Below are 14076 nucleotides of genomic sequence, written 5' to 3' on the forward strand. Positions count from 1 at the left end.
TCAAACCTGCAACCTCGGTGTATTAGTATGACACCGAGGGTATCAGTAGGACATCAGGGCAGCTGTAACCAACTGAGCTACCCTGCCAGGGCTGGGTTGTCTTTTTATTAGTGAGTTTTAAGAGTTTTAATATTTGCCCATTTTAAAACTTTATATAAATACTACTGGACATAGTGTTCAGCAACTTTCCCCCTAAACATTATACATTTGAGATTCATCCAGGTCAATATGTGTAACTCTAAAAAAAAGTGTAACTTTAGTTTGTTTGGTTTTGTTGCTTTATGTTTCCCTTTCATTGTTCAGCCCCGTGCATTTGGCTTCGGCCTTCATTACTCACTGAAGCTGTTCTTACGGAGGGCACTGACTCCCACGTTACCAAATCCAAGGAACACTTATCCTACTGTTCCTCTCTGTGGCATTTCATATTTTTGACGATTCTTCCTTCTTGGACACTCACCCCTGCTTCCAGGACGCTGCACTCTCAGGGTAGCCCTTTGTCCTCGGTCTCCCGTGCTGGCCTTTCCTGGAGTTCCTTGGGTCTGTCCTAAGCCCTCATCTCTTCCCTCTGTACACCTGGGCTTAGATTGATTTCATCCATATATTTTTGCTGGGGACCTACTGCCTCATCACAAACTATTCTGAACTTAGTGGCTTAAAACCGTAACCATTTTATAATTTCTCATGATCCTCTGGGTTGATGGGGGCTCAGCTGAACAGTTCTGCTGTCTCACTTGGGGTGTCTCATGTGACTGCAGTCAGAAGGTGACTGGAACTGGAATGTCCAAGATCGCTGGCTCACACATCTGGAACCCAGGCGGGAACAACTGGAATACTGGGTCAGCTGGACCTCTCTTTCTCTATGTCAAGGCCTCTTCCTCCAGGTGGTGTACAGAAGAGGAGCTGCTTTCTCACGTGGGAGCTTAGGGGTCCCAAAAGTACAAGAGTGGAAGCTGCCAGGTCTTCTCAAGGCTTTCTTCTTGACCTGGCACAGCATCACTTCTACTGCATTAAGGGGAGTCACAGGCCAGCCCAGACTCAATGAATAGTAGGAGTCCTGGGTCGCTGGGGGTTGTCCTTGGAGACTAGCTACCACAGTTGATGAATCCCAAATTGATAGGATCGCTCTTCTAGGTTCCAGATCCAAACATCCAGTGGCCTACTGGACCTCTTTTCCCACCCTCTCCCACCAGGCTTTTGCCCTTCCCCAGCTCTTCTCTTCCTTCCTAACTTTCTCCAGCGAAGTGTTGGCATCACCTGCACACAGGAGTTCAAACCAGAAACCTGGGAATTATCTTTGGCTCCTCCCTCTCTTATCAAGTATGTACACAGTTCGGATGCATTCCGTTTAGTCTTGTCTCCACTTTGTAGATGAGGAGCCTTAGGCTGGCGGAGGCTGAAGAACCTGCCCAAAGTTCATCCTGTTCAGTAGTGGGGACAACTAAGGCTTGAGGCCTTGGGCTCTGCAGCCAGGAAGCCCTCCTTCCAAAACCTTTGTGTCCAGCCGATGCCCAGCTCCCGCTCAGTGCAGGCAACCGTCATTTCTCATTTAGATGTCCACAGCAGCCTCCCAACTGGAGTTCCTGCTTCCAACCTGGCCCCATCTAATCCATCCTCCATGCTTCGATCAGAGGGATCTTTCTCAAAGGCAAAGTGGGTTATGGCACCACTCAGCTTAAACCTTTCAATGGTTTTCCTCTTGCCCTCGAGACAAAATTCAACTTTTTACAATAGATAATACAGTCCTTCATAAATTGGCCCCTGTTAACTAGACAGTGTAGCATGAGTTTTCCATGAGGGCGTTTTGGAAATTTATAGAGGCCTTTTGTTTATTGCATGCCCCAAGAGGTCGCCAGTTTGATTCCCAGTCAGGGCACTAGCCCAGGTTTCAGGCTCAATCCCCAGTAGGGGGCACGCAGGAGGCAGCCAATTGATGTTTCTCTCTCCCTTCCTCTCTCTCTAACAAAAAAACCTCCACGAAAATGAAAGTACAAATATGAAATATTTTGCACATAGTTAACATAATGTCTTTTCTAGGAATACAACTACCGTTTTGTTTTGTGTTCTTCAGAACTTTAACAAGAGTTGTCCACCACTTTGGAAAATCACATCACAAATGACAATGCTGCCCAATAAAACACCCTTAGGTCAGTCTGCACTCCTTTTTAGTGATTCTAGGTGTGAGTGCACTCAGCCGGCTACTTTAATATATATCTTTCAGCATAGTGGTGCCTGAACACTGACATATTGAAATACCTTCTTCTTATTTGTCTTCTTTATAGTCAAGGCATTATATTGATTTATTTTGTGAAGTCAGATAGGTTATATTATCCGTTAATTTCACTTTGGGATAGTAAAGTTGAGTTACAACATAGTTATTATAATAAAGGGACATTGGGTCTGGTAGGGTGCCTGGTCATTTGGTAGCAAGGACAGTTCTGCTACTCTGTAGGTATGTGATTTGGGGGCAAGATGGTTAACCTTGCTGTCTCAGTTTCTTCACGTAAAATGGGGGTAATAATACCTCCTTCAGAAAGTTATCATGAGAATTAAATGAGTTATGATATGTGAAGTTATGACAGTGGCTGGCACATAGTGCCAACAAATGTCAGATGTTATGATTACGTCTTTGACCTAATTTCTTGCCTTTCCCATAGTTCTAGCTCTAGCCACATCAAACTGTTTGCTTTTATTTTTATTAAAAAACGTTTAAAATCCTCACCGAGGATATGTTTTTATTCATTTTAGAGAGAGGAAAGGAGAGAGAGAGAAACATCGATGTGATTGTTTGCCTCCCATACGTGCCCCGACAGGATTGAACTCTCAACCTTTTGGTGTATGAGATGATGCTCCAACCAAATGAGCCACCCAACCAGGGCAAAATGCTTTGTTTTTAGAACATGCCATGATTCTTCTTGTTTTGCACATACTCTCCCTCTGTCTTGAAATGCTTTCCTTCCCCTCTGCCCCTGGCCAGTTCCTACTTATCCATCAGGTACGAAGTTTCTTTATGAAGCCCACACCTATTGCCCTAAATCTGGGTGAGATGTCCCTGTATTCCACCCCAGTGGCTGCTGTTATCATAGAGTGATGTTATAGAGAATGGGGGCTTACATTAGCTGTGGTGGGCAGGGAAGGATCTCTAAAGAGGGGGCATTTGAGCTAAGGCCTGAAAAATGAGGAAGAGGAAGACTAAAGCCAATACAAAGGCCTTGAGGGACCACTTGGTGCATTGCTGCAATAGGAAGCAGTTCTGCACAGTGTATAGTGAGCAAAGACAGAACAGAATAAAAGTGAGGCTGAAGAGCTAGGAGATTAGATCACCATCTCCCTGGCCCCATCACCCTGATTTCAGGCATGCAGGACTACATACCTGAAAATCTTTATCTTTGCACCCACTGATCCCTATGTCCGGAATGTGTTCCTTGCCTTCTCTGATTAATAACAAAATTTGACTCATCCTTCAAAGCTGAGTTTAAAACTGTTTACGAAACCTTCTTCCATTCTTTAGCAGGAATTAATCACTCCCTTGCCTCATGTCCCAGAGCCCATATGTCCCCATGGTACTAATCACATGCTGACTTGTATTTCAGCTAGCTGTTTATAATGCCAATCTGCCCCACCACACAGTGCGTTCCCTGAGGCAGAGGCTCTGTCTTAGTCACCTCTGCAGCCATCTCCTAGTGCCTAACCCAGTGCCTAGCCCACAGCGGGTGCTCAGTGGATGCTGTGACATTTACTTGACTAGTGGGTGGTGCTCAGCACTACTCATGGCGGAACAGAAGGAAAACAAAAATAATAACAACTTCTGGTTTATCACATGCTTTCCCATTCATTACCTGATTTGAGCCTGAAACAGTGGAGACAGGCACTATTAGCTCCATTGTCCAGATATTAGCTGAGGCCCAAGGGCACACAGGTAGCAAACAGTGGGAACGAAGTCCCAATCCTGCCCCCTTACTTCGGATTTGGGGGAGGGGGGGATGATGATGGAGAGCATTTTTAAGATATAAAGCATAAGGCAATGGGTGTGCCGGCAGCAGAAAGGTACTTCTGTGGGTGGATTAGTGAGGGGTCCTGTCTGCTGGGATGGAGACAGCAGCCCCATCAGGGAGGACACAGGATTCCTCTCCCTGACCCAAGCAGCTGGAACAGACTGCAGCCCTGGAAGCTGGGGAACCTCCGACCCCGGAAAGAGGAGCCGGGTGTTCAGGGGTGCTCGGGTCAGGTGGCTAAGATGACGTTAATGATGACTTGTTGGCGGGGGTGAGGGGGGTGGGGGTGGGGGGGAGGCTGCCTCTCAGTTGCTATGGCAACCGAAGCTTGACTATTGGGACCTTGCAGCGTTGACCTAGGCGGGGTCTTCGTTACCTCGAAATTAAGGAAGGACCTTTGTGGTGTGTACGTGTACAGTGCGCGGTGGGATAAAGACGGAAAGGAGGACTATTCAAGACCCTGTTTAGCTGAGTCTCCACCTCGGCAATATTAGAACGATCTGCGCAGATTTAAAATTCCCGATGCCTACACCGTTCCCCCAGACCAATTAAGTCAACCTCTGGAAGTACAACTTGGGCATCACTACTTCTTTAAGCGTTCCCGAAGTTGCAAACCCTGCTCTCAGGTAGAAGGTGAAATTCTTGCGACCTTCCCAAGATGGTGGCTGCCGGGCCGCTTCCGCTTTGACGTGCGCCGGCCGGAGGCGGGCTTTCCAGGGGCGCACGCGCGCAGCGTCTCTCCGCTCCCGGCTCCCAGCCCCTTTTTTTCCCCCGCCTCCATTTTGTTCGCGGACGCTGGGGACAGTGGGAGCAGATCTATTTCCGGGTTGGCAAAAGGGGCGGCGGCGGCGAGAAAGGGAGCTTGCCTGGCGGGGGTCGAGCAGAACGGGACGAAGCCGGAGCGGAGGTGGTGGAAGATTTGCTCCCGGAGCCGCTGCGGCCAGGTCGGAAGGGGGCCGGGGAGGCTGGGTCTGTCGCTGAGATGACCTGCGGACCTGAGTGGGAGAGAGCGAGCCAGGGGAGGGGGGGATTGGGGCGGGGCTTCAGGAGAGAGGGGCATTGGAGGAGGGGCCGGGAGGAGGGGGGTCCTAGGGGCGGGGCCTGAGGGGAGGGAGTCCTGGGGCGGGTCCGAAGAACCTGGAGGACCGGGGGCGTGGGGAATCCTAGTGGGGGGAGTGGTCGGGAATTGGTGTGGGGCGAGCGCTGACTGGGAAAATGGGGAGGGAGGTTATTAAGAGGCAGGAAATGAGGGATCCGGAGTGTTGGGCAAGGTGAGTAAGACGCAACTCAGGGTGAGCAGCGAGGTAACCGTGCGCAAAAGGGGAGATGGGGAGCGAGGACCTGTTGGGAACAGGTAATTAACAGGATGCTCCGGGTGAGGAGGCCAGTGTGACATTTTGGGGGTTGAGTTGAGTGAAAATCAGTGTTTGAGGGGTTGCCTCGGGAAACTGCTTACTCTAGATTGAGAGCGTTAGTTGACTAGGAATCTCAGCTGAGTAAAGGTTGGATTGAGAAATGCTGAGATGTACGTGGCCACAACCTAGAGTTGAGGGTTCAGCTTGGAGTGGTGTAAAATGAGGGAAGGTAGTGTTAAACGTGGGCAGTGTGTGTTGTTGAGTTATACTGATCAGGAAGGAAAATTCTTAAAAGATAACACTGGGGAGACAAACTGGAAGAACTGGTGTGTACTGAAATTCATAATTTTAAAGGGGTTGGAATAATCTGTTACTGCTTTGGGCTCTCCCAAGATCCACCTCCCTTTTCATGCAGTTTCTGTTTCTGAATGACTTACTGAATGCTTTTGGTGACTTTTCTCCTTTTACAAACCGCAAACGAAACCCAGGGAATAAGGACTGTTCTACGCAGCCTATGGATTTACTAAGTAATTTTGAGGCAAATTGTTACAGTCTCATTTTTTTCCCCTTTGAAATATAGGTTTGGTCATTGTCAGCCTCTAAAAGATTGTGTTAACCAAATGGGGTCTTTTTTAAGTTTTACTTATTGAGAGAGAGACAGAGAGAGAGAGGAAGGAGAGAGAGAAACATCAATTTATTGTTCCACTTATTTATGATTCTTGTATGTGCCCTCACCTGGGATCGAGCCTATAACCTTGGACACGTTGGTAGGACGCTCTAACACATCCAGCCAGCAGGGCTGGACTCCCAAATGGGATCTTTAAAGTGGTTGTAAAGAAGTGCTCTCTGAAAACAAGGTTGAGATACTGATGTTTAGAAGACATGTCTTTCTTGTCAGCCTTGCTGCATTTCTTTGCTAAGGAAGAGTTGGTGATTTGATACATGCCCACTTTTTAAACTTTTCTCAGCCTCAATTTTTAGTTGCCATAAATTTCATGTGATTGTATTACATTGTGTTGGCTACCACCAAGGTAGAGATAAGGAAGTTAGAGTTGGGGCGAATGAGATCTGTTGATGGAGAATAGGGGAGAATGCAGTCTAGCCACCCAGAATACTTTTCTCTTTAAAAAAAAATTATTTTTTCATTTTTCAATTATTTTACTCTTGACAAACACTGACTTTCCTCATGATCTCTTTGAAAATTCACCGAAGTGTAATATTTTAGATAGTTGAACCTTTTTATTTTGGTCCATTCACTTTGGTCCTGTTGCCAGTTGGAGACCAGTGTGCTTGTGAACAATTTTAACTTTATTGTTAATCCTTTGAAATCTGGACTGTTTTAGCTTTTCCTTTGGCCATAATACCCTAAGTACTTTGCCCATAGGTGAACTTGTTTAGCTTAGAAGTGTTCCTGAAAGTCTTGGCATTTCTGAAGTCTGACGTGGATTTGCTTAAGAGGGGGCAGTTTCCAATTCTATCTCACACTTGATATCAGAGTAGTGTTTACCTTAGTTGATACTGATTAGTTATGTGATGTCAGCACAAAGGTGAAATGCAGGGGAAGGGAAGTGTTGAGAACAGTGGTGTTTTCAGGTTTTAGTTTTAAAAAGGCAAGAGAGGAATCCTGTTCCTATTAAAGAGAAAATTGTTGGGTGTTTTTTCTTGACTTCTTGGGCTCTTTGATTGGGAGAGTAACCAGTTGTACTTGCATCTGTTTTCCTATTGCTGTTGAAGTAATTCTGAAAAGCATGGCCTGCAGGCTGTTTCAGCAAACCATAGTCTTCATACTAACTCCAGGAAGAGCTGTGTGCTGTGAAGTATGTAGACTGACTTGAGAGTAAAAACCTGCTTAATATTTTGTTATCATTTCAATCTACAGTGTGTCTTTTTGGTTTGTTTTAAAGAAGGGTTTGAATCAGTTATGGGGGCTCAGAGCTTTGGGAAGTCTGGTATAGCCTGCTTGTTTAACATAATGATTTTCCATTTTTTCCTGTCCTTTTAGGTTTTTCCATTGCTCTGCTTGAGTCAGTCCTAAGTGGAAACGGCAAATTACATATTTTTTTCCTCCTTTTTAGTGTCTGGTGGACATCTTGTCTGTGTCACAGTGTGATACCACCAAATTGAAAGGATTCTTGACTGCTTCACATGGGGTGGGTGACAGAAGCTGAGCTGGGTTTCCTGGGCCAGAGAATGGACTCTGTCAAAGCAAAGAATAGTTGCAGAAACACAAACCGGGATCTTGAAGCTGTGACTAACATTTTGGCAACATACTTCCGTTTGCCAAATAACTTCTTTTCTTCTTGAGTGTGATTGTTGATCTCCTTCTCAAAGTAGGCTCTTGTTGCTACTGTTCTTCACACAACTGCCGAGCAGAAGTTGGCAGAGTTCTGGTTGACTGTCTCTTGAGGGACATGCCCCGGATTAGAGTAGATGGGGTGTTCCATGTCAAAATGAGGTTCATTGGCAGATCCTGAGAGCTGCTCTGCAAGGAAATAGAGGCAGTACTCTTCACTGAATGTCTTATACTAATATCTGTTTTTTCTAAATTCAGATCTGTTTCTTATTCATCTAGTGATTAAATGCAGAATCATTGCCTTTGTCTAGCTTTGAAAGTCCAGGGTATTGAGGAAGAGAGAGAGATTCCCGCCATTTCCCCCCCCTCCACACTTACTACCAAGCCTTTGAGCTTGGGGAACCACAGGCCAAATTCATGGGCACTGCTTGGTATGTTATAGAAGGGTATTTAAAATGCTGCGTAGAACTTTATGGAGAAAAACGATGTCAGTAGGGAAAAAGGTGATAAGTTTGCTAATGCCTGTGTCAGTTTAGATTTTGGCTTAACATGTGGAAAGAGCCTGTGGAAGCAAATAAGTTATCAAATGGAGCCAGGAATTGGCTTTAACTTGCCACTTAGGCTTGGCAAAGTTATAACAATTTAGAATGACTATACTGAATACTTTGTTCTACTTAGTAAATGCTCTTTTCAGTATGTTCTACTTAGTAAATACCCTTTTGTTTTTCAGGGGATAATTACTTGAACATAATAGTGTTTCCGATAGGTCTTGGGATGGATTATGAAGAGCATTTCTTGCGATATATGACAGTGGTTCTTGTAAGTGGAGAGCCCAAGACAAATCCTCTCTTTGGTGGCCCTGGATTCAACTTTCTCATACCGTCATTAGTCCAGCATATTCTGTTCCTGATATGCAGGTTTGCAAAACTTAACAGGTTCAGATCAAAAGGGTTTGTTTGTGTGTGTGTGTGTGTGTTTAATCTGCACCCAAGGATATTTTTTCCATTGCTTTTCAGAGAGAGTGGAAGGGGGAGAGAGAGACATCAATTGGCTGCCCCTGCAGGCACCCCGACTGGGGCTGGGGATTGATCCTGCAACCGAGGCACATGCCCTGGCCAGAACTAAACCCGGGACCCTTCAGTTTGAGGGCTGACGCTCTAACCACTGACCAAACCAGCTAGGGCTGTGTGTGTGTTTTTAATCAGCATCTAAGGATATGTTTATTGATTTTTGGGGAGAGAGGAAGGGGGAGAAAGAGAGAGAAACATAGATGTGGGAAAGAAACGTCGATCGGTTGCCTCCCTGTGCACCCCAACTCGTGACTGAACCTACTACCTAGGTATGTGCCCTGACCGGGAATCAAACCTACAGCCTTCTTGGTGTGTGGGATGATGCTCCAACCAACTGAGCTACCCAGCCGGGGCCAAATCCAAATGTTTTAACTCTGGTCCAGCGCTTTGATTGTGATAACAAGTATGATTATTGGAGTTGTGTTTAAACAAGTCTCAGATCCTTCTTTCCTTATCTTGAAGTTTGGCAAATCTGTATTATAAGGAATGTGTATAGCTTTCCTCCCCATTCTTATAATTGATTTTCAAAAAAATTTTAGTTTCTTGCCCGGCTGGCATGGCTCAGTGGTTGAGCACCGGCCTATGAACCAGGAGGTCACTATTCGATTCCCAGTCAGGGAACATGCCAGGGTTGCGGGCTTGATCCCCAGTAGGGGTCGTGCAGGAGGTAGCAGATCAGTGATTCTCGTCATTGATGTTTCTATCCCTCTCCCTTCCTCTCTCTGGAAAAAAAAAAATTTTTTTTAATTTCTTAAACTTTATGGATTTAAATTAAGCTCCATTTAGATTTTGAGGCCCCTCAGAGAAAATAATTTATTTTTAGTTAATATTTATGATCTTTCTTTAGTACAAATTCATTAACCTACTTCCTATGCTTGTAGAAACACTGAATCCAGTAATCCCTTTTTTTTCCTCCTAATAATCCCTTCTGACTTTGAAAACATTCTCGGAAGTCCAGATTGGGACATTTGGTTGCAAAAAAGGTGGAATTTTCTTCTAAAGTGATACAATTTCATATGCGATATGCTGTCTGAGATTTGTGGGTGAGTTCCTTCTTTCCATTTCCACCCTCCCAGTGCTCAAGTTGGTAGGCAGGATGTCTGTCATCAAAGATCCAAGTATGAAATATTTAGACTCTTTCCATCACTGTCTTAGAAATAAGAACAGGACTGTCTTTAGCAAATTTTACTTTTTTAATAGATAATACATTAACATGGCTCAAAATTCAAAAGGTGAAAAAGGGCACACAGTGAATAGTCTACCTTCTATCCGTAATCTATTGTCTACTCATTCCCAGAGACAACTAATATTACCAATTTTTAAGGTCCTTTTCAGAGATGCCATGTACATATAAAGCAAATACATATATTTCTTGCTTTTGAAAAAACAAGTATGGCACACACTATTAATATGCTCTGCTTTTTCTTTTTCATTTATTTTGGCAGTCATTCCATATAAGCAATAAAGAGATTTGGCACCAGCCCTGTACTGGTAGACATTTTATTTATTTATTTATTTATTTATTTATTTATTTATTTATTTATTTATATTGATTCTAGAGAGAGAAAGGGCAAGGGAGAGAGAGAGAAACATTGATGGAGAGAGAAACGTTGATTGGCTGCTTATTTGCCTCCTGTACATGCCCCAACAGGTTCAAACCTGCAACCCGGGTATGTGCCCTGACTGAGAATCAAACCCACAACCCTCCAGTACACAGGGTGACGCTTCAACCAACTGAGCCACACCAGCCAGGGCACTGGTGGACATTTAAAATGTTTCCAGTCTTCTGCTATTACAAACTATGCTCCATTGGATAATCGTATATATTTGGCCTTTTGCGTGTGTGACTGTATCTGTAGGGTAAATTACAGCGGTGGGTAAAAGTCGGTTTACAGTTGTTTGTATGGAAAATAATACAGTAATAAATAATAATACAAGAATAGCCCTGGCCAGTGTGGCTCAGTTGATTGGGCATCATGCCATGTGCTGAAAGGTTGCTGGTTCCATTCCCAGTCAGCGCACATGCCCGGGTTGTGGGTTTAATCCCTGGTAGGGGGGGTGCAGGAGGCAGCCAGTCAGTGTTTCACTCTCACATTGATGTTTCTCTCTCCCTCTCCCTTCCTCTCTCTCTAAAAATGAATAAGAAAAAAATAATAATACAGGAATAAACTCCATGTTTTGCATATTCACACTGTAAACCTACTTTTGCCCACCCCTTATAAGTAGAGTTGCTGAAGCTGATTGGTTTTTTCGGGAGGGGGGCTGTTATTCACTTATTTGACAAGAATTTTTGAGCTCCTTCTGTGTGCCAAGCACTGGGCTAGGTGCAGGAGCTATAGCAGTGAACAAAACGGACTCAGTTCCTGTACTCATGCAGTAATGGTCTAGTGTGGAAGAGCCATTAAACAAATAATTACTTTTGCTATAAATGCTTTGGAGACAGCTGGTTGGGAGCCTAACCCAGGTTGGTTGGGAAGGAGGTCATCAGGGAAGGCCTGTGAGGAATTGACTTTTAAGGCTGAAACCTAAAGGATGAGGGGACGTCAAAGACTGTTCTAACCTGGCCGGGCGTGGCTCAGCGGTTGAGCATCGACCTAAGATCCAGGCGATCAGGATTCGATTCCTGGTCAGGACACATGCCCGAGTTGCGGGCTGCAGCCGATCAATGACTCTCTCATCATTGATGTTTCTATTTCTCTCTCTCCCTCTCCTTTCCTCTCTCTGAAATCAATAAAGATATATATATTTTTAAAAAAAAGACTGTTCTAGGTAGACATGCATAGGTGAAGGTCCTGAGGAGGGAAAGAACGCGGCTATGTTGAAGAATTGAAAGAAGTTCCAGTGTCTGGAGCTTCTGGAGTGAAAAGCAGAGAGGTAGGAGGCAAAGCTTCAAAGAGAGTGAGCTCTCCAAAAATGAATAAATAGCATAGTGAATTTTGAGCTCAACCTTTATAGTAGAGATTTTTTTCTGTCATTTCTTTCCACAGATACTAGTTTACTGGTGTTAATGCTAAAACCATCAATATCATAAAGAAATCTGATGCTTATACAGTGGAACATGTTTTCTATAAGAATTTCCCTGGGTAAAGCCTATTTTGGTCTTGGTTTCTTTTAGGTCTTGCAAATTAAACTTGTGTGGCTGGATTAGGTCTTAAGATTTTAGGATCTTAGAAATTGGTATAGATACTAGTGATTATTGGGGAGCAATTCTTTTTTTTTTTAATTGATTTTTAGAGAGAGAGAGAGAGACATTGATTTGTTGTTCTACTTACTTATGCATTCGTTGGTTGATTTTTGTATGTGCCTTGGCTGGGGATCGAACCTGCAACCTTGGTTTATGGGGACAGCACTCTAACCAACGGAGCTACTAGGCCAGAGTCTGGAGAGCAATCTTAGTTTATGGGGATGATGGAGTGTTAGTTTGCCAGACCTGCTATTTAGTAAATAGAAAACCTACTTCTAGGGAATATTGACTATTTTTTGTAAGCCTTATGGGGCTAGAGAAAGAGCACAGACAGATGTTCTTATTATGAACTGGTGAATATAATATTCTGTCACCCTTCATCTAGACCATATGTCTTAATGTGTGACACATGACTCTTGTTGGACATACAAATGAATCAGTAGCCCAAGGGCCATTATAAAAAAGCATGAAGATATTTTTATCTGCAATTACATTGACTTTTTTTCAGAAATCACAGTACTCTTCCTTAAAGCCCAGATGGACCTGCTTGATTTAGTACCTTTATTGTGTAATTGGATCAGCTTGCCCTGTTTTCATAACTTAAAGTAGACTCTTGGTTTAGCTGCCCATCACTAGTGATCAGGAATGAAAATGTGCAAATTTTTCTAGCATGTCAGCAAGGAACATCTGTGTATCTGAGGGCTTAAGGGTATTAGAGTGAGAGAGAAAGAGACTCCTAAACAATGAAAGTCGCAGCTTAATACATTATGTTTGAAGTGAGGCATGACACTTCTCTCCATGTGAAGTCTGGATCAACATTTCATGGAGCATCTGTTGAAGTTTTCTTCCAGGCTTTTTCATTACTGGAGACTGTCATCATTGTGTTTTCCTTACTTCTGACTGTTTTTGGTATATGCTTTCCTACCTTTATACAGTGTTTGGGGTGTGGTAATGAAGGATGGTACATGGAAGTTGAGGACTAGTAATATGAGATGTGGCTAGATTAGAGTGAGAGAGTCTTTTTTGTGATCAATAACTAGGTTTCAGCTCATCTTGTAATCATCTTTTAAATCTAATTAATAGTTTCTTAGAACTTCTAAAGAAGTTTTGTTAACAGGTATTGGTGGTTTTGTTTTTCAGTTAGTGCATTAAATTGAAAACAAGCCCTAAAAAGGATCTAAGGTAACTGATTTTAAGATTTACCCATTTTCCTGCTTACCTTTACAATTAATTTTGGTCATGATTTCTTATAGTGACCTGGAAGTTCCTCACGTATTTGACCTGTGGTGTAAACTGTGGGGTGGTGAACATTGTTTGGTTACACCCAGACTGTCGCAGAGATTCAGGTCACATTAGATAGACTGCTTCCATTAGTGCTGAATTGAAGACACTGTTTCTAGAATCAAGCATAATAGCCTAATTATTTTGTTGTTGTGGTGGTGGTGGGGTGGCGATATTCTACTGTCCTTAACTATATCAGTGACAGACCCAGTATTGATTGACATTAGTTTTAAAAATCTTGATCAATCTGAAGCTTGGTTTTCCTTATACAGTGTTAGAATTTTTGGAGTTTAAGTAATTAAATTAAATTAAATGTTTTTTTAAAAAAATCGAAGTAGTAAGAATATATAGTTTAAAGAGTCAGATTGTACCACAAGTCTTATAATTTAAAAAATAACTGCGCCATTTCTCCTTGTTTGTCCTCAGTTAACTTTTAATACTTTTAGTGTTCTTTTTTTCCTGATGTGTATTATCTTCATGTTTTTACATAGTGTGATTATACTGTTATTTCTTGATTTTTTTCATTCTTAGATATTATCTGTTGAGTTTCTACTGTGGAAGATGATTTTGCATTCTGATACTTCTACCCACTCTGAACCCCATGAGTACAGAAGGGAGTAGTGGTGAATGTTACCAAAAGATGAAAAAATTAGCATCTAGTATAATGACTGTGTATACTATGATTATACTTCCTTATACATTTTCCCCTAAATGTAATAATTGCCATTCTTTTTTTTCCTTTTCTTTTCTACTCCCTCCTTCCCTTTCTCCCTTCTTTCCTCCCTTCCTCCTCCTCCTTTTTTTTTTTTTTTTTTTTGCTTGATTTACTGAATGTTAATCACTAGTTCATCCCTAAACTCAGGCAGAAGTATAAATCTCTTTTCTGTATATTCAAACATTA

At 43.1% G+C, this 14076-nt stretch overlaps 1 protein-coding gene across 1 annotated transcript in view; it reads left to right on the forward strand.

Moving 5' to 3' along the window:
- The first annotated feature begins 4780 nt into the window (after positions 1-4780).
- The window catches only part of WIPF2 (WAS/WASL interacting protein family member 2), a 34648-nt gene continuing 25352 nt past the window's right edge, over positions 4781-14076 (forward strand). The window contains exon 1 of the mRNA XM_081115953.1: positions 4781-4936. The gene's annotated coding sequence lies outside the window, so the exon portion shown is untranslated. The remainder of the gene's footprint in view (positions 4937-14076) is intronic.

The sequence above is a fragment of the Miniopterus schreibersii genome (assembly GCF_964146895.1).
Source record: "Miniopterus schreibersii genome assembly, chromosome: 16".
Taxonomy (NCBI): domain Eukaryota; kingdom Metazoa; phylum Chordata; class Mammalia; order Chiroptera; family Miniopteridae; genus Miniopterus; species Miniopterus schreibersii.